Source organism: Andrographis paniculata, unplaced genomic scaffold (genome assembly GCF_009805555.1).
Source record: "Andrographis paniculata isolate CXL003 unplaced genomic scaffold, ASM980555v1 Contig18END, whole genome shotgun sequence".
NCBI classification, from domain to species: Eukaryota; Viridiplantae; Streptophyta; class Magnoliopsida; order Lamiales; family Acanthaceae; genus Andrographis; species Andrographis paniculata.
In genome coordinates, this window is record NW_026137468.1 from 1,011,321 (window position 1) to 1,038,984 (window position 27,664).

At 28.7% G+C, this 27,664-nt stretch overlaps 1 protein-coding gene and 2 pseudogenes across 7 annotated transcripts in view; all 3 read left to right on the forward strand.

Moving 5' to 3' along the window:
- Positions 1-14,589, forward strand: part of LOC127240823 (uncharacterized) — a 29,453-nt gene extending 14,864 nt beyond the window's left edge. The window contains exons 2-5 of one of the 7 annotated variants that reach the window (XM_051259701.1): positions 10,111-10,190; positions 10,522-10,587; positions 10,793-10,831; positions 14,367-14,589. The gene's annotated coding sequence lies outside the window, so the exon portion shown is untranslated. The other 6 variants (XM_051259688.1, XM_051259694.1, XM_051259679.1 and 3 more) reach the window with 6 other exon arrangements.
- On the forward strand, positions 5,584-9,226 carry LOC127240811 (ADP-ribosylation factor 1-like; annotated as a pseudogene).
- A 9,298-nt stretch (positions 14,590-23,887) lies between the features above and the next one.
- On the forward strand, positions 23,888-27,530 carry LOC127240802 (ADP-ribosylation factor 1-like; annotated as a pseudogene).
- Positions 27,531-27,664: the final 134 nt, after the last annotated feature.

The following is a 27,664-nucleotide window of genomic DNA, read 5'->3' on the forward strand; positions in this document are numbered from 1 at the left end:
GAATACCGTAATAAATTGGGTAACATTAAGGCCCAATATAAATAAAGTTAACGGTCTCAAAATGTAAATCAATACAAAAAAGTCCACTTAAAAAATCATTTAAGAATAATCTTAATGGATATTATGTGTTGTCTGTGGTTATACCGTGTGTTGTCCATTAGCACACGATGTGCTGCCGCCGCCAATATATACATATATCATTTATGAATGTACATATGTATGTTTGTTTATGATCAAATATATTTTGAATTTATATCATTTTTAAATGAAAATTATAATTATTTTATATATTTAATATAGATTTTATTAGAAAAAAAAAAAGTCAGAAAAAAACCAAACAAACACGGCTTAATTTTTTTTTCTTTAGAATTTAAATTAGTCAAAAGATCAATCATTTAATTACACATATATAGTATATATTTATATATTTTTATTAAAAAATAATTTATATTAAATGCGCTTCTTCAGCCTATAAATATCCGGCCATGGTAGTGGTGTAGGCATCCACTGTCATCCCTCCTACGACTGGTTTTCGATTTAGTTCTATGTTAATTCTCTTCGTTCTTTCCGTATTTTCTTCGGCATTACGATGAACAATATACATATTTTACTTGTCGATCACGACTCCGAGCATCTCACCCATTCAATTGTGATGCTCGAGTCGTATCGATATAGAGGTAATCAACGCAAATATCGAAATTACATACAATTTTTGGTGATAAACGACTTATGTGTTTTGCTCCGACGGTTTTCGCTCCAATGATTTTGAATCTCATTGTTTTTATGTTGGAATCTTTATGTTTTGAGTTGATTCATTGTGTAGATCTCGTGCGCGTGCGGTAGAGGTGGATATAGTGATTAATTTCTAAATTTTCTCCAGTACACTTTCGTTCGGACACTTAATTTTCCGATCCCAAGGAAATAAGATATTAATTTTAAAAATTTACAAATTTGGGGTTTTATTTTTGTTGAATCGGTTGAATTTGGAATTTCACACGCCTTTCGTTCAAATTTGCCACGGATATTACATATTTTTTATTATAAACGATCGCAAAAATAGTTTTTTGGTTTTTGAAACATCTTTCGAATATTTTTTTTTAATGTATAAATAATTAATTAATTAATTTCATTGTCGGGATTGAGAATATATATAGATGAAATTAATTATATTCTAAAATATTTAATATTATATTTGTATAAATAATTTTCCATTTATGGATCTGGATGATTAAATTTTAATTGAATCTCTCTCTCTGTCTCTTGTTTTTTTTTTTTTTTTTTTTATTTCTCCAGCGCTATTTGTTTAATTATTTTTTTAATTAATTAAGCTTGATTATTTCTTAATTATTGTTGTCGTGTCTTGATTTTTACCATTGACTTTCGTCGAGTTGGCATCCACAGCCATGACCATGCTGCAGAAAGGAAAAACCAAATGCGACATGGTGATTGCGAACATGAACTCGCCGGACCTCCACGGGTTCAAGCTATTACAACAGACGGTGTCAATGTCGATCCCAGTCATATGTAAGAGCCCTACCCTACCCACATCCCTACCTGCGAAAATGGCAATAATTGTATATATTAATGGCGGATCTAGATCTATATTTATGTTTGGTTATTTTAGTATTAAAATAGATTATTGTATTTGATTACCGGTTAAATTTTTGAGTTGAAATCGCATTGTAAGTGATTTATTTAATTAATATTTAATTTATCATATGATATATAAAATTATTTTTTTTAAAAAAAAATATATGTTTAATTATTTTATATAATCAAACAAACACGGCTTAATTCTTTTTCTTTAGAATTTAAATTAGTCAAACATCAGTCATTTACTTATACGTATATAATATGTATTTATATATTTTTTTATTAACAAATAATTTATATTAAATGAGCTTTTTCAGCTTATAAATATCTAACCATGGTAGTGGTGTAGGCATCCACTATCATCTCTCTTACGGTTGGTTTTCGATTTAGTTCTCTGTTCATTCTCTTCGATCTTTCTATATTTTCTCCGAAATTACGATGAACAATATACATATTTTACTTGTCGATCACGACTCCGAGCATCTCACTCGTCCAATTGTGATGCTCGAGTCATGTCGATATAGAGGTAATCAGAACAAAAATCGAAATTACATTCAATTTTTTGTCGATAAACGCTTATGTTTTTGCTCCGACCCTTTTAGCTCCAATGTTTTGAATTTCATTGTTTGTATGTTGCGATCTTATGTTTTGAGTTTATTCATCGTGTAGATCTCGTGCGCTTGCGGTAGAGATAGATATCGTGATTAATTTCTAAATTTTCCCCGACGCACTTTCGTTCGGATACTTAAATTTTTCGATCCGGAGGAAATATGATATAAATTCTAAAAATTTACAAATTTGGTGTTTTATTTTTGTCAAATCGGTTGAATTTGGAGTTTCACACGTCGTTCGTTCAAATTTGCCATGGATATTACATTTTTTTTGTATTGAAAGTAAAAATAATTTTGTGGTTTTTGAAACATTTTCGAATATTCATTTTTAAAAAAAAAATGTGTAAATAAATCATTAATTAATTGCATTGACGGAGTTGAGAATATATATAGATGAAATTAATTATATTCTAAAATATTTAATATTATATTTGTATAACTAATTTTTCTTTTATCGATCTGGATAATTAAATTTTAATTGCATGTTTTTTATTTTTTTTTATACCATGCTTGTAATGATTTTTTTTATTATTATTTAATTAAGCTTAATTATTGTTGTGGTGTCTTGATTTTTACCGGTGACTTTGGTCGAGTTGGCATCCGCAGCCATGGGCATGCTGCAGAAAGGAAAAACCAAATACGACGTGGTGATTGCGAACATGAACTCGCCGGAACTCCAGGGGTTCAAGCTATTACAACAGACGGTGTCAATGTCTATCTCAGTCATATATAAGAGCCCTACCCCTACCCACACACCCACCTCCGAAAAATGGCGAATAATTGTATATATTAATGACGGATGTAAATCTATGTTTGTGTTTGTTATTTTAGTATTAAAATAGATTATTGTGTTTGGTTACCAGTTAAATTTTTTAGCTGAAGTCGTATTGTAAATAATTTATTTAATTAATATTTAATTTATGATATGATATATAAGATTGATTTTTTTAAAAAATATATATTTAATTATTTTAATAATTATATTGAAAATATGTATATACGATATGAGTATTTTATAAAATAAAATAAAATTTTATATAATACAAATAAATAAAAATATTAAATAATTTATAATTATTAATGTAAATTGATTTTACAAATAAATGAAAATTTTGAATATATATATATAAGTAAATATATTTGTTTATTGAATATAAAAAATAAAAATAAAAGATATTGGATGGATTTTGAGTGAATTTCTTATGATTTAGTATTTTTTTTTTGAAAAAATTATTAATACGATAATCAAATAATGTGTGAAATTTATGTCACCTTAATGAATATGTTTCGAGCCTATATTGAGTTTCAAAGAGTTCAGAAGAACAAAAACTTAAGGATTTGTTCTTTTAATAAAAGATTTTAACATGTTTTTTTAAAAAATTAATATATTAAGCATACTCTTTATTTTTATATTACTTACACAATTCTTCTATTTTTATAATTTACATAAAAAAAAAAATCAAAATACAAAACATACACACCCGCTTTATTTAATTATTTTTAATATAAATAGAGTTATTTTTTTATAGTATTTATTTAATTTTTTAATTTAAAACTATTTCATTAATATTCTATTTTTCTATATTATATTCACATTATTATAATTTTGTAATTATAAACAACTTAGAATTTTCATTTATGCTTTAGTTCTCTTTGAAGATGATAATAAATTGAGTAATGTCATAATTTGAAACCCAATATAATTAAGTACAATTTACATGCCTCAAAATATGGTCCAAATTTTTACAATGAAAACTATTTATTTGAAAATGACAATGAATTAGATAATTCTATTATTTATAACCTAAATATAAACATGTCTTTGTTTTAGAATAAAATCAAATGTTTTACACAAAAAAATTCTTGTTGTATATATATATATATATTTTTTCAAAATCAATTGGATAATATCATATTAAAATCCAATATAAATAAAGTTTATCAGAAATCCAAGACCAAATATCAATTAATTTTATAGGCCTTAAAATACGATCGAAAATTTTTACTATAATAACCTTATTTTCGAATATCAAACTAGGTAAAATTGTGAATTAAGATCCAATATAAATATATTTTGTCGGCCTAAAATACGAGCTAATAAAATTATTTTCTTCGAATACTGTCACTACCAAAAAAATGATCTTTCACCACGGCTCGACAGTTCGTTACAATAACATCGTAACAAATAATGGTTTTTGTTACGACAATTTCCGTGACCAAATATATATTTTCTTGGTCAACGTTTCAGGTTCTTTAATTACGCAAAATAATCCGTAACAAAAACGGAGTTGGTAGACTTTGTTCAAAATAACATTAGTTACGATTGTGCTTCGTAAGAAATGGTGTTTACTTTTATTTTTTAAATTTAAAATATATTTTGGATTTAAAAAAAGGTAGAAACGCTATAGCGATTTTGGAAAACTAAGAACGATTTCATACCCACACGCGCAGGCTTTCTTATTCCCCTCCTCGGTGCTGAATAGATTTCACACTTAGCAAATTTCAGAAAGTTAGGGCACATCTCATTCTTCGACGCGATTTCTCAATCAGCACTGGACGAAGGTGGGATCGAGGAGGTTAATCGGCACGGCGTCCAGGTAATGTTTTTAAGTTATCTCGAGTAGTATGAGGATCGATCCACGGATCTTCGTCGCGTCCTCTGTAAGGAGAAATCGATATAGGGCGTCGTAATATTCTTCTTCTTTCTCATGTGGTATTGGGAATTGTATGGCTTGTGTGTGATAAACAGAACTTGATTAGTTGGTAGGATAACGTATTCTTGTGTTAGAGAACTAGTAGGCAGATTGTTTAAGTGCCCTGTGAAGTTTGATTTATTAATGTTGTAATTTTATCACATGATTATTTTGGTTCTGGAATTTTGGTTTTTGGTCTGCTGGTTTGAAAGGGAAGAATCTCAATCTGCACCTGTTCGACTCTACCCTAGGATCAGTATGGGTTGAGGTGTTTGTGTTTCTGTCTTGTTGTTTAAGATGGGTGATGAGAGTATAAAAATGATAAAATAATACATGGCTGGAGTATAAAATTATTTATAATGAGAGTATATTGTATCATGACTGGGAGAGATAACAACGCGCATAGCCGCGGGGCTGACAGCTGAGATGCACCCAGCCTGGCTCACTGTCATCTACAGGTATTTCGTCACAATGCCAATCAGCTTCATTTTTGCATTACAATTATACTCATTGTTCCAGTTACAGTGAGTCATCGTCTTTTATTTCAAATTTGTGCAGGAAATGGAGGGTAAGAGGTGCTGATACTTTGCCTGGATCAGATCAGATCCTTTATTTGTTTATTTTATATATTATAACATAGTTAGATTCAATTCATCGTATTCACTCTCAAATTGATTGAGGGTGAGATGGGAATTGTTTTCACGAGGCTGTTTTCTTCACTCTTCGGGAACAAGGAAGGTCGGATTCTTGTGTTGGGCCTCGACAATGCCGGAAAGACCACCATTCTTTGTATGCCTCATTTTTCGCTTCATACGATTCATGTTGTTGTGGTTGCCTACTTGCCGTGGTGATGACTTTTAATTAATTCTCTATAGCTATTGGTTTTTGCAGATCGACTTCAGATGGGCGAAGTAATGTCTACTATTCCAAGTACTTACCTTGTTATCCTCACTTTAAGCAATTCGATACTGTTATTCTATGAACGTGGGTTGACTGACATGTAACGCGCTAATTTTTGGATATTTTGCGTTGTTTCTAATTGTTTTATGTTATTCTCTTCTCTTGAGCTTGTTTTGGTTGCTTTCTTGAGTTCATTAATTTGCTGCATCTATTTCATAGGCAGAATTTAATATGACAAATGGTGATATGCGAAATGTGTAGTCTGAAATGTGTAGTCTGAAAATATGATTAATGAGTAGATGTCTTTTTCATTTTACAGCTATTGGGTTCAATGTGGAAACAGTGCAATATAACAACATAAAGTTCCAAGTTTGGGATTTAGGTGAGTTTATCATCCTTAATAGAATTGGGATTGTTTTCAAAGTTTTTTGGCTTTCAGGATCCTTGCTGTTTGAATTGGACTCGTGAATTTGTTTATTTTCATATGGGGTTCATCATTTTAATTTTTAATTTCTGAGTTTGGTTGTTATTGACTGTGTCATGTGTCGCCCTTGGTGATTTATGTTGAAATTATGAAAAGAAGAAGTTGAGGACTTCTTGGCTTTAGGTTTTCACTCTCATTAGAGCTCCAGAGCATGAAAACAAATGATGTCCATGGATGAACTATTCACATTAATACACAGTGGAATGAATTTGTAACAACTATCAGCTATTAAATGTTGCCACTGGCTATGGTTTCAAATGCTGCCATACATTATAAAAGATAATTGTAGGTTTATCTTAGAGAATGTAGACTACAAGTCAACATTATCCTTCTAGTTAGCCTAAGATATTTTTTTTTTTAAATATATATAATCACTTCACCAATGAGGGAGGAATATTGTTTTGTTATACTTGCAGTTTCGGCGTGTCTCATGAGCTAAATGATTGGAATGTAAATGTTTTAAACTTGCTTCCTTATTTTTTCTTTTTCATTCTTTCCATCAAGGAGCCGAAGGATTTTATAAGTTATGATTTACTTTATAGACATACGATTTGCTTATGAGGGTGGGTCGTGATTCTAGAGTATAATTAGGCATCTAGGCCATTAAGCTTAATGCAACTACAAAACACAGTTATAACTTTAACCTGTGGAAGTCATAAAATAACATTCAAGAAAATAACCATGGGAATGCTCTTTGTTATCACAATTTCATTTATGCTAAGTGGTTTTGTGATTACTTAGTAGTTTCTCTTCCAACCATTTCTAAGAAGTCATTTTGAAGTTTTTTATTCGTAACATTGGTGGTTTTCCTTGTTGTGGTAGGTGGGCAGACCAGTATCAGGTAACTAATTACTCAAAAAAGTTCCAAGTAATTACTTGCGATTTTTATTTCTATCGTCTATTTAGTTAATTTGTCCAATTTAATGGTTCTCTTTTCAATCACACAATACTGACATGTGTCTGTACCCTGTCTAATATTGCCTATTGGATTTGTGCAGTAATGACATTTCTTCGTTCTAAATCCATGTTAAAATCTCTCTCTAATGATTTTTTTTCATACTTTTTTACTTTTCAATAGAATGTTTTATTTTTTATTCTGTATCTAAGAATTGATAGATTTAGTTAATTACTGCCATGGATAAATAGTTTACCCAGGTGAAATTGTCAAAATAATATTCTGTTTTCAGGTAGGAATTGCTTTTATTGTTATTATTTTTTTAGAAAAATTTTAACTTTTTTCTTTTGTATATTTTTTAATACTTTATGTGGTGCTTGACAACATCAAGTTCACTTTAATTTTTCAATGGAAGTGGTAAAAATGTCTAGCAGTAGTTTTTTTTTTTTTTTGCTATATTATTGCAGTCACATTGGTTGTTGTTCACTAGGAGCTTTGGTTAACTATTGAATTTCAATGATTGTTTATCTCGAATGTGTTTATATATATACATAAGTGGATAAGTCAAAATTTTGAATTAAGACAACACTTTGCCAAATCCTTCAAATCTGGATAGATTGCTGGTACATTTTTTTGTTGATAGCCAAAGTGCTACATATTTTTATTACTAGATGATGCTATAGCGAGAATCCTTATTTCTATATAAAACATGACTTGTGGTGAGTGAGTGCATCTTACAATAGACCTTACTCATCTTTGAACCAACCACATGATACACATATACTAAATGATATTCTTATTTTCCGGTATCTTTTCCTTTTTATTTCTTCCTAATCCCTTGAATCGATGCTAAGATGTTTTGCTTTGTTGCTTAGGCCATACTGAAGGTCCTATTTTCCCAATACTCAAGCGATAATATATGTTAGTGATTCAAGTCATACTGATAGACTAGTGGTTGCCAAGGAAGAATTCCATGCAATATTGGAGGTGATATTTCCATTTATGTACTATCAGAAGAAAGTTCATCACCTATATATTTCAAAGGGGATGTTCTTGTTCCGTTTTACACCAAGGTTAATGGAAGATCAAATAAGCTAAACTCTATGTTATTGGACAGATCTTAAGAATGTAATGAAAATATTTTTTATTTCATATGTCACCATCACATATTCATGGTAAACAACTTGCTTGTGCTTGGCTTCAACAGGTATGCTGTCCCGATTATGGTACTTTTAGTTGTCAAAGGTTAACAATGTTCTCATTAATTGTGAAGCTTTAAATTTCAAGAACATAATAGAATTAGAGTGATGTTTTTTTAATAAACACTTTAGTAGTTTTTGTAAAATATTGAATGGCCACCGTTTGCATAATTTTGCTGCACATAATCCTTTGAAGTTCTCTGAGTGTTCTTACAGTAAGTTCCTACCTAGGTGGCCCTGGAACTTGAACCAGTACTTAACAGTTTGTTTACCTTTAGCTTTGGTTTTTAATATTTTAGGCCTTGGCAGTTTGTTTTCAACTTAAATAGAAATGAAAAATTGTTCTTGTTTCTAGTTGTTTTAATTTTTCCTACGTCAGTTAAACTGTTTGTTTAAACTGTTGATGATCTTTGTTAATGATTGACTGTACTTTCCTCTTTCTTATATGGAATTACATTGGTCCCTTGCCAGGAGGAAGAGCTAAAAGGCGCCGTTGTCCTCTTGTTTGCTAACAAGCAGGTGGAATTTTATACCATTCTTTCTGCTATATATATATATAAACATTAACATTGCACTTAATTTACATACGATAAGCATAAATTTCTTGATGCATTTGCATACTTGTTAACTCTGTGTGTCGGTTGAAGTTGCTTGTTAATCCACTCACAAGTTAGATAAGTGTACTCTCTTATGGCTTAACATTATCTGACTTACAGGATCTTCCTGGAGCAATGGATGATGCTTCGATAACTGAGGCCTTAGAGTTTCACAAAATTAAGAATCGGTAATGGTCTATCTTCAAAACTTCCGCCATAAAGGGAGATGGCCTCTTTGAGGGCCTAGACTGGTAATTCATGGATACATAATGTACTTTGGTACCTAATTCATGGATATAATACCATGTATTGTACGACATGTCTGAATATACATACTCGTATTGTTCTAGTTGCAAAGCTTTACACTTCTAATGTCTGTGTTATGGCATGTTATACATACATTTTGAACGTCTGTTGATATCTATGGCTCAATATACTCAAAAATTGCACTTGTGGATGCTGTAGGTGACACACTTTTCCTGGTCAAGGTCTTCGTGACATCCGCCTCAGTCCCGAACACACCCCTTATTTTGCCGACCATTGCTGGGGCGACTACCCTTCGCGATGTCGTTGGTGAAGATCCTATTGAGTGGAACTACAAGGACGTAAGGATCTACTTTAATACCTTTCTTGTATTGCCTTCCGAAATTTATAAGAAGTATGACTTAAAGTAATCTCTGTGTTGGCAATTGCAGCTCATGCGCCGGGCTTGAAATGTTGGTACCGATACACCCATGTTAATTGCCCCGTTTGTCATATGGATTGAATGTCGAACCTGTCTTTGGATGGATTGTGTTGAGTTTTTGTTGAACTATGTCTGGAATTGATGCGTAGACCTTTGTGGTTTGAATTCGTATGGTGAAAAATGTGCCTAATGGGATTGATGGATAACCGTATTTGCTTATTGCGTTGTTTACTTGTGTTTGAACTGTTAAGCACGTTTTGCGGAACAGGTTGTTGATGTGTAGATACTAGTAGGCTTGTTCTATGGGTTGCTTTACTTTGTTGGTAGGTATGGAATTCAGATTTTAATATGAATTAATGTTTGATAGTGATATAATTAGACGTTTGATTTGATGGTTTTCGGAAAATAGAAAAACATTCAGTTTACTTTTTTACACTCTATATATCATGTGTAGGTGACATAAAGGAATCGTTCGTTTTCAAAACTTCAAGGGCGTGCGCTTGAATTCAAGTAGTTGAGCAGACAAAAACACAGGTAATACAAATACATCTCAATTTTTGCTCGACAATCGCAAGTTCATTCTCTCTAGTTGCATCACATATTTCTTTAGTATCCCCGGCTTTATACTTTTTTATTTGCTATACTACCCCGTCAAAACTCAATATCATTTTCACGCACGGTGATTTTATAAAAATACTTTTGTAAATAGTCATGTAACACCGGCAACATTACATCACTAATAGTTTCCATTTCCATCTTTGCGCACGGAATTTGCTCGCTTAGCTTATTTATATACCTAATCCTAAATTGAGATATATATTTTGCATTTGTCATCTTATGATTCTCGTCTTTTATTTTCTTGTAGAGAGTAGTTTGAAGCTGAGGTTGGTGAAGTTCCAATCAGCTAAAAAGCGGTGATCGATCGATCCAGGTGCATCTATTGTAGTCTTAACTTGTGTAATAGTGTATGTATAGAGACACATAATTTGTATGTAATAAATTGATTTTATTTTGTTCATCTGCTGATCCCTATGGCATGTGGCCTTTAGGAACTCTGCACCTTTTATTTAGAAGTTTTTCCCAGTTTATATAACATTGCTGTTCATTTCTATCTTGTTGAATGAATTTGTTACTAGGTGAGATCATTGATCAATGACAGCAAGAGTCAAGGGTAGGTACGTACTTTCACTTGTAATATATTGAATGATTAATTTTGATTTATTAGTTTTTTAGATTATAAATCTTTTTGGCTTTGGGCATAAATGAGCTGCACAAAAATATTTCAGTATTTTACAAGTGGTTTATTTAATTAATATTTGTTTATGATATAATATATAAGATTAGAAAATTTAAAAATGTATGTTTTATTATTTTAATAATTATATGTAAATATATATATATATACAATACGAATATTGTTTTATAAAACATAAAATTTTATATAATATAAATAAATAAAAAATATAAATATTTAGTTATTATTAATGTAAAATAACTGAGGAATTTTGAATATGTATAAATATATTTTTTATTGAATAGAAAATTAAAAATAAAAGATATTGAATGAACTTTGAGTGAATTTCATATGATTTAATATTTTAATATATATATATTTTAAGAATACAGTGTCAAGTGAAATTGAAACTTAGTTAAATAGTGTGAAATTTAGGTCACCTCAATGAATATGTTTCGAGCCTATACGCTTTATTTAATTATTTTTAATATAAATAGTTACTTCTATTTTTACATTTTATTTACTTTTAAATTTAAAACTATTTCATTAATAATCTATTTTTTATATTATACTCACATGATTATAATTTTGTGATTAAACTCACCTTAGAATTGGATAATATCATATTTAAACTCAATATAAATAAAGTTTATCAGAAATCTAAGACCAAATATCAATAAATTTTATCGGCCTTAAAATACGATCTAAATAACTCTATTATCGGATATCAAATTGGATAAAGTTGTGAATTAAGGCCTAATATCAACAAATTTTATCGGCCTTAAAATACGAGATCTATTGTTTTACTACAATAACCTTATTTTCGGATATCAAATTGGATAAAGTTGTGAATGAAGACTCAATATAAATAAATTTTGTCGGCCTAAAGATACGATCCAATAAAATTATTTTCGTCGAATACCGTAGTGAATTGAGTAACATTAAGGTCTAATACAAATAAAGTTAACTGTCTCAAAATGCAAATCAATAAAAAAAAAAAAAAAAGTTCACTTAAAAAATCACTAAGAAATGACTTAATACCCAAATAATGGTTTCGATTTAATTATAAAATTACTAATATATTCTTAATTATTTATTAATTATACTTCTTCTAAATTCTCGTGTCTACAGCAAATAGACACAATAGTTGACACGTAGGGAGTATAATAATAATAAATACTCCCTCCGTCCAACTAGAAAATATACATATTTTTATTTTGGGAAGTCCAATTACAAAGTAAACATTTAATTAAATTGCTCACTTTTTTTTCCACAAATACCCTTACTTTACATCACATCATTATTTTTACAACAAAAAGCAAGGGCAAAAATGTTATTTTACTATTTTTAACTACCATCTATAATTAAAATACTATTATTTCTTAAACACCGCGCCAAAAGTAAATGTTTACTTTGTATGTGGACGGAGGGAGTATAATATTAGATTCTAAATATAATACATTATATTATGAATTTATTTATTATAATAAGTAAATACTAAACAAATATATTTGTATTTAATTTTAATTTTAATAATAATTGAATGTAAATTTTATATTTAGAAGTTAATTATTGTTACGGTGAGGTTTTACAGTATAAAATTGAAAAATAAAATATTGAAGAAAACGAAATTATATGATTAATAATAAAAATAAATTAGTATATAAAAATGTATACAATAAATTTATTTTTACTTATTTGTATTTGAATCTGAATATAAAATTAAGTTTAAAAAAAGTACTAACATAATATTATGGTGTTAATATAATTTTTTTTAATAAGCTATGTTTTTTAAAGAATCTATGTAAAATTATATTTTAATAAAATTTTATAGAAAGTATAATTATTACATAAAGAATTTTGGAAATAATTTAATATTTATATAAATATATACATACAATCATACATAATAATAGTATTATTATTTGATAGGGATAATTAATAGTTTTAAATTCATCTAAATCTTAAATTTTACATATTTCTTTATTATATCGTTTGTTAAAACTTTAAATTTGATTACTTGCATAATTATACTTATATATATAATTAATATATATGAGAAGGGTTACGATAGAAAATCAGCATACGTAAAATAAGAAAACAGTGTATGCAATAAAGACCGGTGTGCTGTATTATAGTATGTTATGTGTTAAAATTAATTGTTGTCTGTATTACGTGAGAATATATGATGTGATGTTAATTCATGTTATGTATTTTATTATATTAATGCATGTTGTGTGCTGCCTTTAGTTATATCGTATGTTGTCTATTAGCACGCGGTGTGTTGTTCAGCACTGTAGCCGCCGCCAATATATAAATATATCATTTATGAATGATATATCATGTTTGTTTCTGCTCAAATATGTTTTGAATTTATATCATTTTTAAATGAAAATTATAATTATTATATATATTTAATATATATTTTATTGAAAAAAAAAAGTCCCAAAAACATACCCCTTAATTTTTTTCTTTATAATTTAAATTAGTCAAACATCAGTCATTTACTTATACGTATATAATATATATTTATATATTTTTTATTAAAAAATAATTTATATTAAATGCGCTTCTTCAGCCTATAAATATCCGGCCATGATAGTGGTGTGGGCATCCACTGTCATCCCTCCTACGACTGGTTTTATATTTAGTTCTCTGTTCATTATCTTCATTCTTTCCGTATTTTCTCCGGCATTACGATGAACAATATACATATTTTACTTGTCGATCACAACTCCGAGCATCTCACCCATTCAATTGTGATGCTCGAGTCGTGTCGATATAGAGGTAATCAATGCAAATATCGAAATTACATACAATTTTTGGTGATAAACGACTTATGTGTTTTGCTCCGACGGTGTTCGCTCCGATGATTTTTAATCTTATTGTTTTTATGTTGGAATCTTTATGTTTTGAGTTGATTCATCGTGTAGATCTCGTGCGCGTGCAGTAGAGGTGGATATAGTGATTAATTTCTAAATTTTTTGCGGCACACTTTCATTCGGACACTTAATTTTCCGATCCGGAGGAAATAAGATATAAATTTTAAAAATTTACAAATTTGGGGTTTTATTTTTGTCGAATCGGTTGAATTTGGAATTTCACACGCCTTTCGTTCAAATTTGCCACGGATATTACATTTATTTTTTTTTTATAAACGATAGCAGAAGTGATTTTGTGGTCTTTGAAACATCTTTCGAATATTCATTTTTCTTTATGTATAAATAAATAAATAATTAATTGCATTGACGGGATTGAGAATGTATATAGATGAAATTAATTATATTCTAAAATATTTAATATTATATTTGTATAAATAATTTTTCATATCGATCTAGATGATTAAATTTTAATTTTTCATTTGTATATTTTTAAATTTTAATTGAGGCTATTTTTTGTCTCCTTGTAATGATATTTTTAATTAATTAAACTTGATTATTTCTTAATTATTGTTGTGGTGTCTTGATTTTTACCAGAGATTTTCGTTGAGTTGGCATCCGCAGCCATGACCATACTGCAGAAAGGGAAAGCCAAATACGACATGGTGATTGTGAACATGAACTCGCCGGACCTCCATGGGTTCAAGTTATTACAATAGGCGGTGTCAATGTTGATCCCAGCCATACGTAAGAGCCCTACCCCTACCCACACCCCAACTTCCGAAAATGGTGAATAATTGTATATATTAACCGCGGATCTAGATCTGTATTAGTGTTTGGTTATTTTAGTATTAAAATAGATTATTGTGTTTACCTGTTAAATTTTTCGAGTTGAAGTCGCATTTTAAGTGTGTTATTTTTAGTTAATATTTAATTTATAATATGATATATAAGATTAATTTTTAAAAAAAATATTTACAAATATATATATACGATATGAATATTATTTTATAAAAAAATAAAATTTTATATAATACAAATAAATAAAAATATTAAATATTTAATTATTATTAATGTAAATTGAATTTATAAATAATGAAAATTTTGAATATATATAAGTATATATATTTGGTTACTGAATAGAAAAATAAAAATAAAAGATATTGAATGAACAAAAACTTAATGCTTTGTTCTTTTAATAAAATATTTTAATATGATTTTCCAAAAAAATTAATATATTACACACATTCTTCATATTTGTATTACTTATACAATTATCCTGTGTCCATATTTTATATAAAAAAAATCAAAACGCAAAACAAACAAACACGCTTTATTTAATTATTTTTAATATAAATAGTTATTTTTTATTTTATTTTATTTTATTTTATTTTTTAATTTAAAAATATTTCATTTATATATATATATTTGTTTAATATTATAGTCACATTGTTATAATTTTGTAATTATAGTCAACTTAAAATTTTTATTTATGCTTTGGTTTTCTTTGAAGATGATAATAAATTGAGTAATGTCATAATTTGAAATTTTTACAATGAGAAAATGAATTAATTAGATAATTCATGATTTATAACCTAAATATAAATATATCTTTTTGTCTGTCTTAGAATAAAATCCAATATTTTATACAAAAGGCCTTTTTTAAAAAAAACATATGACAATTAATTGGATAATATCATATTAAAACCCAATAGAAATAAAATTTATCAGAAATCTAAGATCAAATATCAATAAATTTTATCGGCCTTAAAATATGATCCATACTTTTTATTATAATAACCTTATTTTCGGATATCAAATTGGGTAAAATTGTGAATTAAGATCCAATATAAATAAATTTTGTGGGCCTAAATATACGATCCAATCAAATTATTTTCGTTGAATACCGTAATTAATTGGGTAACAATAAGACCCAATACAAATAAAGTTAACGGTCTCAAAATGTAAATCAATAAAAAAAAGTACACTTCAAAAACCACTTAAAAATAATCTTAATGCGCATAGTGTGTGTTGTCTGTGGTTATACCTTGTGTTGTCCATTAGCACACAGTGTGTGCCGCCGCCAATATATACATATATCATTCATTAATGTAGATATGCATGTTTGTTTATGCTCAAATATGTTTTGAATTTATATAATTTTTAAATAAAAATTATAATTATTTTATATATTTTATTAGAAAAATAAAGTTCTAAAAAAATCAAACAAACACGCCTTAATTTTTTTTCTTTAAAATTTAAATTAGTCAAACATCAGTCATTTACTTACGACGTATAATATGTATTTATATATTTTTTTATTAAAAAATAATTTATATTAAATGCGCATTTTCAGCCTATAAATATCTGGCCATGGCAGTGGTGCAGGCATCCACTGCCATCTCTCATTCGGTTGGTCGTCGATTTAGTTCTCTGTTTTCTCTTCGTTCTTTCCGTATTTTCTCCGGTATTACGATGAACAATATACATATTTTACTTGTCGATCACAACTCTGAGCATCTCACCCATTCAATTGTGATGCTCGAGTCGTGTCGATATAGAGGTAATCAACGCAAATATCGAAATTACATACAATTTTTGGTGATAAACTACTTATGTGTTTTGTTCCAACGGTTTTCGCTCCGATGATTTTGAATCTCATTGTTTTTTAGTTGGAATCTTTATGTTTTGAATTGATTCATCGTGTAGATCTCGTGCGTGTGCAGTAGAGGTGGATATAGTGATTAATATCTAAATTTTCTCCGGCACATTTTCGTTCGGACATTTAATTTTCCGAATCCAGAGGAAATAACATGTTAATTTCAAAAATTTACAAATTTGGAGTTTTATTTTTGTCGAATCGGTTGAATTTGAAATTTCACACGCCTTTCGTTCAAATTTGCCACGGATATTACATATTTTTTTTTTATAAACGATCGAAAAAACAATTTTGTGGTTTTTGAAACATCTTTCGAATATATATTTTTTAATGTATAAATAAGTAATTAATTAATTTCATTGACGGAATTGAGAATATATATAGATGAAATTAATTATATTCTAAAATATTTAATATTATATTTGTATAAATAATTTTTCATTTATCGATCTGGATGATTAAATTTTAATTGAATCTTTTTTTTTTTTTTTTTGTTATCCCGTGCTATTTTTCTTTTGCTTGTAATGATTTTTTTCAAATTAATTAAGCTTGATTATTTCTTATTATTGTTGTCTGTGTCTTGATTTTTACCAGTGACTTTCGTCGAGTTGGCATCCGTAGCCATGACCATACTGCAGAAAGGGAAAGCCAAATATGACACGGTGATTGCGAACATGAACTCGCCGGACCTCCACGGGTTCAAGCTATTACAACAGGCGGTATCAATGTCAATCCCAGTCATATGCAAGAGCCCTACCCCTACCCACACCCCACCTCCAAAAATGGCGGATCTAGATCGGTATTTGTGTTTGGTTATTTTAGTATTAAAATATATTATTGTATTTGGTTACCGGTTAAATTTTTGAGTTGAAGTCGCATTTTAAGTAATTTGTTTAATTAATATTTAATTTATAATATGATATATAAGATTAATTTTTGAAAATATATATGTTTAATTATTTTAATAATTATATTTACAAATATATATACGATATGAATATTATTTTATAAAAAATAAAATTTTATATAATACACATAAATAAAAATATTAAACATTTAATTATTATTAATGTAAATTGATTTTACAAATAAATGAAAAAATTTAATATATATAAGTATATATATTTGTTTATTGAATAGGAAAAATAAAAATAAAAGATATTGAATGAACAAAAACTTAAGGCTTTGTTCTTTTAATAAAAAATTTTAATATATTTTTTCAAAAAAATTAATATATTACACATATTTTTTTATTTATATATTACTTATATAATTATTTTGTGTCAATACTTTACATAAAAAAGATCAAAATGCAAAACAAACACACGCCCTTTATTTAATTATTTTTAATATAAATAGTTGTTTTTTATTTTATTTTTAAATTCAAAACTATTTCATTTATAATCTTTTTTTATATTATAGTCACATTATTATAATTTTTTAATTATACTTGACTTGAAAATTGGTTCTCTTTGAAGATGATAATAAATTGAGTCATGTCATAATTTCAAATATTTACAATGAAAACATTTTTTTTTTGAAAATGAATGAATTAGATAATCCCATTATTTATTACCTAAATATAAATATATCGTTTTGTCCTTCTTAGAATAAAATCCAATGTTTTATACAAAATTTTTTAAAAAACTATGACAATTAATTGGATAATATCTTATTAAAACTCAATAGAAATAAAATATTTCAGTGATCTAAGACCAAATATCAATAAATTTTATCGGCCTTAAAATACGATCATAGTTTTTACTATAATAACCTTATTTTCGGATATCAAATTGGGTAAAATTGTGAATTAAGACCCAATATAAATAAATTTTGTCGGCCTAAAGATACGATCCAATAAAATTATTTTCGTCGAATACCGTAATAAATTGGGTAACATTAAGGCCCAATATAAATAAAGTTAACGGTCTCAAAATGTAAATCAATACAAAAAAGTCCACTTAAAAAATCATTTAAGAATAATCTTAATGGATATTATGTGTTGTCTGTGGTTATACCGTGTGTTGTCCATTAGCACACGATGTGCTGCCGCCGCCAATATATACATATATCATTTATGAATGTACATATGTATGTTTGTTTATGATCAAATATATTTTGAATTTATATCATTTTTAAATGAAAATTATAATTATTTTATATATTTAATATAGATTTTATTAGAAAAAAAAAAAGTCAGAAAAAAACCAAACAAACACGGCTTAATTTTTTTTTCTTTAGAATTTAAATTAGTCAAAAGATCAATCATTTAATTACACATATATAGTATATATTTATATATTTTTATTAAAAAATAATTTATATTAAATGCGCTTCTTCAGCCTATAAATATCCGGCCATGGTAGTGGTGTAGGCATCCACTGTCATCCCTCCTACGACTGGTTTTCGATTTAGTTCTATGTTAATTCTCTTCGTTCTTTCCGTATTTTCTTCGGCATTACGATGAACAATATACATATTTTACTTGTCGATCACGACTCCGAGCATCTCACCCATTCAATTGTGATGCTCGAGTCGTATCGATATAGAGGTAATCAACGCAAATATCGAAATTACATACAATTTTTGGTGATAAACGACTTATGTGTTTTGCTCCGACGGTTTTCGCTCCAATGATTTTGAATCTCATTGTTTTTATGTTGGAATCTTTATGTTTTGAGTTGATTCATTGTGTAGATCTCGTGCGCGTGCGGTAGAGGTGGATATAGTGATTAATTTCTAAATTTTCTCCAGTACACTTTCGTTCGGACACTTAATTTTCCGATCCCAAGGAAATAAGATATTAATTTTAAAAATTTACAAATTTGGGGTTTTATTTTTGTTGAATCGGTTGAATTTGGAATTTCACACGCCTTTCGTTCAAATTTGCCACGGATATTACATATTTTTTATTATAAACGATCGCAAAAATAGTTTTTTGGTTTTTGAAACATCTTTCGAATATTTTTTTTTAATGTATAAATAATTAATTAATTAATTTCATTGTCGGGATTGAGAATATATATAGATGAAATTAATTATATTCTAAAATATTTAATATTATATTTGTATAAATAATTTTCCATTTATGGATCTGGATGATTAAATTTTAATTGAATCTCTCTCTCTGTCTCTTGTTTTTTTTTTTTTTTTTTTTATTTCTCCAGCGCTATTTGTTTAATTATTTTTTTAATTAATTAAGCTTGATTATTTCTTAATTATTGTTGTCGTGTCTTGATTTTTACCATTGACTTTCGTCGAGTTGGCATCCACAGCCATGACCATGCTGCAGAAAGGAAAAACCAAATGCGACATGGTGATTGCGAACATGAACTCGCCGGACCTCCACGGGTTCAAGCTATTACAACAGACGGTGTCAATGTCGATCCCAGTCATATGTAAGAGCCCTACCCTACCCACATCCCTACCTGCGAAAATGGCAATAATTGTATATATTAATGGCGGATCTAGATCTATATTTATGTTTGGTTATTTTAGTATTAAAATAGATTATTGTATTTGATTACCGGTTAAATTTTTGAGTTGAAATCGCATTGTAAGTGATTTATTTAATTAATATTTAATTTATCATATGATATATAAAATTATTTTTTTTAAAAAAAATATATGTTTAATTATTTTATATAATCAAACAAACACGGCTTAATTCTTTTTCTTTAGAATTTAAATTAGTCAAACATCAGTCATTTACTTATACGTATATAATATGTATTTATATATTTTTTTATTAACAAATAATTTATATTAAATGAGCTTTTTCAGCTTATAAATATCTAACCATGGTAGTGGTGTAGGCATCCACTATCATCTCTCTTACGGTTGGTTTTCGATTTAGTTCTCTGTTCATTCTCTTCGATCTTTCTATATTTTCTCCGAAATTACGATGAACAATATACATATTTTACTTGTCGATCACGACTCCGAGCATCTCACTCGTCCAATTGTGATGCTCGAGTCATGTCGATATAGAGGTAATCAGAACAAAAATCGAAATTACATTCAATTTTTTGTCGATAAACGCTTATGTTTTTGCTCCGACCCTTTTAGCTCCAATGTTTTGAATTTCATTGTTTGTATGTTGCGATCTTATGTTTTGAGTTTATTCATCGTGTAGATCTCGTGCGCTTGCGGTAGAGATAGATATCGTGATTAATTTCTAAATTTTCCCCGACGCACTTTCGTTCGGATACTTAAATTTTTCGATCCGGAGGAAATATGATATAAATTCTAAAAATTTACAAATTTGGTGTTTTATTTTTGTCAAATCGGTTGAATTTGGAGTTTCACACGTCGTTCGTTCAAATTTGCCATGGATATTACATTTTTTTTGTATTGAAAGTAAAAATAATTTTGTGGTTTTTGAAACATTTTCGAATATTCATTTTTAAAAAAAAAATGTGTAAATAAATCATTAATTAATTGCATTGACGGAGTTGAGAATATATATAGATGAAATTAATTATATTCTAAAATATTTAATATTATATTTGTATAACTAATTTTTCTTTTATCGATCTGGATAATTAAATTTTAATTGCATGTTTTTTATTTTTTTTTATACCATGCTTGTAATGATTTTTTTTATTATTATTTAATTAAGCTTAATTATTGTTGTGGTGTCTTGATTTTTACCGGTGACTTTGGTCGAGTTGGCATCCGCAGCCATGGGCATGCTGCAGAAAGGAAAAACCAAATACGACGTGGTGATTGCGAACATGAACTCGCCGGAACTCCAGGGGTTCAAGCTATTACAACAGACGGTGTCAATGTCTATCTCAGTCATATATAAGAGCCCTACCCCTACCCACACACCCACCTCCGAAAAATGGCGAATAATTGTATATATTAATGACGGATGTAAATCTATGTTTGTGTTTGTTATTTTAGTATTAAAATAGATTATTGTGTTTGGTTACCAGTTAAATTTTTTAGCTGAAGTCGTATTGTAAATAATTTATTTAATTAATATTTAATTTATGATATGATATATAAGATTGATTTTTTTAAAAAATATATATTTAATTATTTTAATAATTATATTGAAAATATGTATATACGATATGAGTATTTTATAAAATAAAATAAAATTTTATATAATACAAATAAATAAAAATATTAAATAATTTATAATTATTAATGTAAATTGATTTTACAAATAAATGAAAATTTTGAATATATATATATAAGTAAATATATTTGTTTATTGAATATAAAAAATAAAAATAAAAGATATTGGATGGATTTTGAGTGAATTTCTTATGATTTAGTATTTTTTTTTTGAAAAAATTATTAATACGATAATCAAATAATGTGTGAAATTTATGTCACCTTAATGAATATGTTTCGAGCCTATATTGAGTTTCAAAGAGTTCAGAAGAACAAAAACTTAAGGATTTGTTCTTTTAATAAAAGATTTTAACATGTTTTTTTAAAAAATTAATATATTAAGCATACTCTTTATTTTTATATTACTTACACAATTCTTCTATTTTTATAATTTACATAAAAAAAAAAAATCAAAATACAAAACATACACACCCGCTTTATTTAATTATTTTTAATATAAATAGAGTTATTTTTTATAGTATTTATTTAATTTTTTAATTTAAAACTATTTCATTAATATTCTATTTTTCTATATTATATTCACATTATTATAATTTTGTAATTATAAACAACTTAGAATTTTCATTTATGCTTTAGTTCTCTTTGAAGATGATAATAAATTGAGTAATGTCATAATTTGAAACCCAATATAATTAAGTACAATTTACATGCCTCAAAATATGGTCCAAATTTTTACAATGAAAACTATTTATTTGAAAATGACAATGAATTAGATAATTCTATTATTTATAACCTAAATATAAACATGTCTTTGTTTTAGAATAAAATCAAATGTTTTACACAAAAAAATTCTTGTTGTATATATATATATATATTTTTCAATCAAAATCAATTGGATAATATCATATTAAAATCCAATATAAATAAAGTTTATCAGAAATCCAAGACCAAATATCAATTAATTTTATAGGCCTTAAAATACGATCGAAAATTTTTACTATAATAACCTTATTTTCGAATATCAAACTAGGTAAAATTGTGAATTAAGATCCAATATAAATATATTTTGTCGGCCTAAAATACGAGCTAATAAAATTATTTTCTTCGAATACTGTCACTACCAAAAAAATGATCTTTCACCACGGCTCGACAGTTCGTTACAATAACATCGTAACAAATAATGGTTTTTGTTACGACAATTTCCGTGACCAAATATATATTTTCTTGGTCAACGTTTCAGGTTCTTTAATTACGCAAAATAATCCGTAACAAAAACGGAGTTGGTAGACTTTGTTCAAAATAACATTAGTTACGATTGTGCTTCGTAAGAAATGGTGTTTACTTTTATTTTTTAAATTTAAAATATATTTTGGATTTAAAAAAAGGTAGAAACGCTATAGCGATTTTGGAAAACTAAGAACGATTTCATACCCACACGCGCAGGCTTTCTTATTCCCCTCCTCGGTGCTGAATAGATTTCACACTTAGCAAATTTCAGAAAGTTAGGGCACATCTCATTCTTCGACGCGATTTCTCAATCAGCACTGGACGAAGGTGGGATCGAGGAGGTTAATCGGCACGGCGTCCAGGTAATGTTTTTAAGTTATCTCGAGTAGTATGAGGATCGATCCACGGATCTTCGTCGCGTCCTCTGTAAGGAGAAATCGATATAGGGCGTCGTAATATTCTTCTTCTTTCTCATGTGGTATTGGGAATTGTATGGCTTGTGTGTGATAAACAGAACTTGATTAGTTGGTAGGATAACGTATTCTTGTGTTAGAGAACTAGTAGGCAGATTGTTTAAGTGCCCTGTGAAGTTTGATTTATTAATGTTGTAATTTTATCACATGATTATTTTGGTTCTGGAATTTTGGTTTTTGGTCTGCTGGTTTGAAAGGGAAGAATCTCAATCTGCACCTGTTCGACTCTACCCTAGGATCAGTATGGGTTGAGGTGTTTGTGTTTCTGTCTTGTTGTTTAAGATGGGTGATGAGAGTATAAAAATGATAAAATAATACATGGCTGGAGTATAAAATTATTTATAATGAGAGTATATTGTATCATGACTGGGAGAGATAACAACGCGCATAGCCGCGGGGCTGACAGCTGAGATGCACCCAGCCTGGCTCACTGTCATCTACAGGTATTTCGTCACAATGCCAATCAGCTTCATTTTTGCATTACAATTATACTCATTGTTCCAGTTACAGTGAGTCATCGTCTTTTATTTCAAATTTGTGCAGGAAATGGAGGGTAAGAGGTGCTGATACTTTGCCTGGATCAGATCAGATCCTTTATTTGTTTATTTTATATATTATAACATAGTTAGATTCAATTCATCGTATTCACTCTCAAATTGATTGAGGGTGAGATGGGAATTGTTTTCACGAGGCTGTTTTCTTCACTCTTCGGGAACAAGGAAGGTCGGATTCTTGTGTTGGGCCTCGACAATGCCGGAAAGACCACCATTCTTTGTATGCCTCATTTTTCGCTTCATACGATTCATGTTGTTGTGGTTGCCTACTTGCCGTGGTGATGACTTTTAATTAATTCTCTATAGCTATTGGTTTTTGCAGATCGACTTCAGATGGGCGAAGTAATGTCTACTATTCCAAGTACTTACCTTGTTATCCTCACTTTAAGCAATTCGATACTGTTATTCTATGAACGTGGGTTGACTGACATGTAACGCGCTAATTTTTGGATATTTTGCGTTGTTTCTAATTGTTTTATGTTATTCTCTTCTCTTGAGCTTGTTTTGGTTGCTTTCTTGAGTTCATTAATTTGCTGCATCTATTTCATAGGCAGAATTTAATATGACAAATGGTGATATGCGAAATGTGTAGTCTGAAATGTGTAGTCTGAAAATATGATTAATGAGTAGATGTCTTTTTCATTTTACAGCTATTGGGTTCAATGTGGAAACAGTGCAATATAACAACATAAAGTTCCAAGTTTGGGATTTAGGTGAGTTTATCATCCTTAATAGAATTGGGATTGTTTTCAAAGTTTTTTGGCTTTCAGGATCCTTGCTGTTTGAATTGGACTCGTGAATTTGTTTATTTTCATATGGGGTTCATCATTTTAATTTTTAATTTCTGAGTTTGGTTGTTATTGACTGTGTCATGTGTCGCCCTTGGTGATTTATGTTGAAATTATGAAAAGAAGAAGTTGAGGACTTCTTGGCTTTAGGTTTTCACTCTCATTAGAGCTCCAGAGCATGAAAACAAATGATGTCCATGGATGAACTATTCACATTAATACACAGTGGAATGAATTTGTAACAACTATCAGCTATTAAATGTTGCCACTGGCTATGGTTTCAAATGCTGCCATACATTATAAAAGATAATTGTAGGTTTATCTTAGAGAATGTAGACTACAAGTCAACATTATCCTTCTAGTTAGCCTAAGATATTTTTTTTTTTAAATATATATAATCACTTCACCAATGAGGGAGGAATATTGTTTTGTTATACTTGCAGTTTCGGCGTGTCTCATGAGCTAAATGATTGGAATGTAAATGTTTTAAACTTGCTTCCTTATTTTTTCTTTTTCATTCTTTCCATCAAGGAGCCGAAGGATTTTATAAGTTATGATTTACTTTATAGACATACGATTTGCTTATGAGGGTGGGTCGTGATTCTAGAGTATAATTAGGCATCTAGGCCATTAAGCTTAATGCAACTACAAAACACAGTTATAACTTTAACCTGTGGAAGTCATAAAATAACATTCAAGAAAATAACCATGGGAATGCTCTTTGTTATCACAATTTCATTTATGCTAAGTGGTTTTGTGATTACTTAGTAGTTTCTCTTCCAACCATTTCTAAGAAGTCATTTTGAAGTTTTTTATTCGTAACATTGGTGGTTTTCCTTGTTGTGGTAGGTGGGCAGACCAGTATCAGGTAACTAATTACTCAAAAAAGTTCCAAGTAATTACTTGCGATTTTTATTTCTATCGTCTATTTAGTTAATTTGTCCAATTTAATGGTTCTCTTTTCAATCACACAATACTGACATGTGTCTGTACCCTGTCTAATATTGCCTATTGGATTTGTGCAGTAATGACATTTCTTCGTTCTAAATCCATGTTAAAATCTCTCTCTAATGATTTTTTTTCATACTTTTTTACTTTTCAATAGAATGTTTTATTTTTTATTCTGTATCTAAGAATTGATAGATTTAGTTAATTACTGCCATGGATAAATAGTTTACCCAGGTGAAATTGTCAAAATAATATTCTGTTTTCAGGTAGGAATTGCTTTTATTGTTATTATTTTTTTAGAAAAATTTTAACTTTTTTCTTTTGTATATTTTTTAATACTTTATGTGGTGCTTGACAACATCAAGTTCACTTTAATTTTTCAATGGAAGTGGTAAAAATGTCTAGCAGTAGTTTTTTTTTTTTTTTGCTATATTATTGCAGTCACATTGGTTGTTGTTCACTAGGAGCTTTGGTTAACTATTGAATTTCAATGATTGTTTATCTCGAATGTGTTTATATATATACATAAGTGGATAAGTCAAAATTTTGAATTAAGACAACACTTTGCCAAATCCTTCAAATCTGGATAGATTGCTGGTACATTTTTTTGTTGATAGCCAAAGTGCTACATATTTTTATTACTAGATGATGCTATAGCGAGAATCCTTATTTCTATATAAAACATGACTTGTGGTGAGTGAGTGCATCTTACAATAGACCTTACTCATCTTTGAACCAACCACATGATACACATATACTAAATGATATTCTTATTTTCCGGTATCTTTTCCTTTTTATTTCTTCCTAATCCCTTGAATCGATGCTAAGATGTTTTGCTTTGTTGCTTAGGCCATACTGAAGGTCCTATTTTCCCAATACTCAAGCGATAATATATGTTAGTGATTCAAGTCATACTGATAGACTAGTGGTTGCCAAGGAAGAATTCCATGCAATATTGGAGGTGATATTTCCATTTATGTACTATCAGAAGAAAGTTCATCACCTATATATTTCAAAGGGGATGTTCTTGTTCCGTTTTACACCAAGGTTAATGGAAGATCAAATAAGCTAAACTCTATGTTATTGGACAGATCTTAAGAATGTAATGAAAATATTTTTTATTTCATATGTCACCATCACATATTCATGGTAAACAACTTGCTTGTGCTTGGCTTCAACAGGTATGCTGTCCCGATTATGGTACTTTTAGTTGTCAAAGGTTAACAATGTTCTCATTAATTGTGAAGCTTTAAATTTCAAGAACATAATAGAATTAGAGTGATGTTTTTTTAATAAACACTTTAGTAGTTTTTGTAAAATATTGAATGGCCACCGTTTGCATAATTTTGCTGCACATAATCCTTTGAAGTTCTCTGAGTGTTCTTACAGTAAGTTCCTACCTAGGTGGCCCTGGAACTTGAACCAGTACTTAACAGTTTGTTTACCTTTAGCTTTGGTTTTTAATATTTTAGGCCTTGGCAGTTTGTTTTCAACTTAAATAGAAATGAAAAATTGTTCTTGTTTCTAGTTGTTTTAATTTTTCCTACGTCAGTTAAACTGTTTGTTTAAACTGTTGATGATCTTTGTTAATGATTGACTGTACTTTCCTCTTTCTTATATGGAATTACATTGGTCCCTTGCCAGGAGGAAGAGCTAAAAGGCGCCGTTGTCCTCTTGTTTGCTAACAAGCAGGTGGAATTTTATACCATTCTTTCTGCTATATATATATATAAACATTAACATTGCACTTAATTTACATACGATAAGCATAAATTTCTTGATGCATTTGCATACTTGTTAACTCTGTGTGTCGGTTGAAGTTGCTTGTTAATCCACTCACAAGTTAGATAAGTGTACTCTCTTATGGCTTAACATTATCTGACTTACAGGATCTTCCTGGAGCAATGGATGATGCTTCGATAACTGAGGCCTTAGAGTTTCACAAAATTAAGAATCGGTAATGGTCTATCTTCAAAACTTCCGCCATAAAGGGAGATGGCCTCTTTGAGGGCCTAGACTGGTAATTCATGGATACATAATGTACTTTGGTACCTAATTCATGGATATAATACCATGTATTGTACGACATGTCTGAATATACATACTCGTATTGTTCTAGTTGCAAAGCTTTACACTTCTAATGTCTGTGTTATGGCAT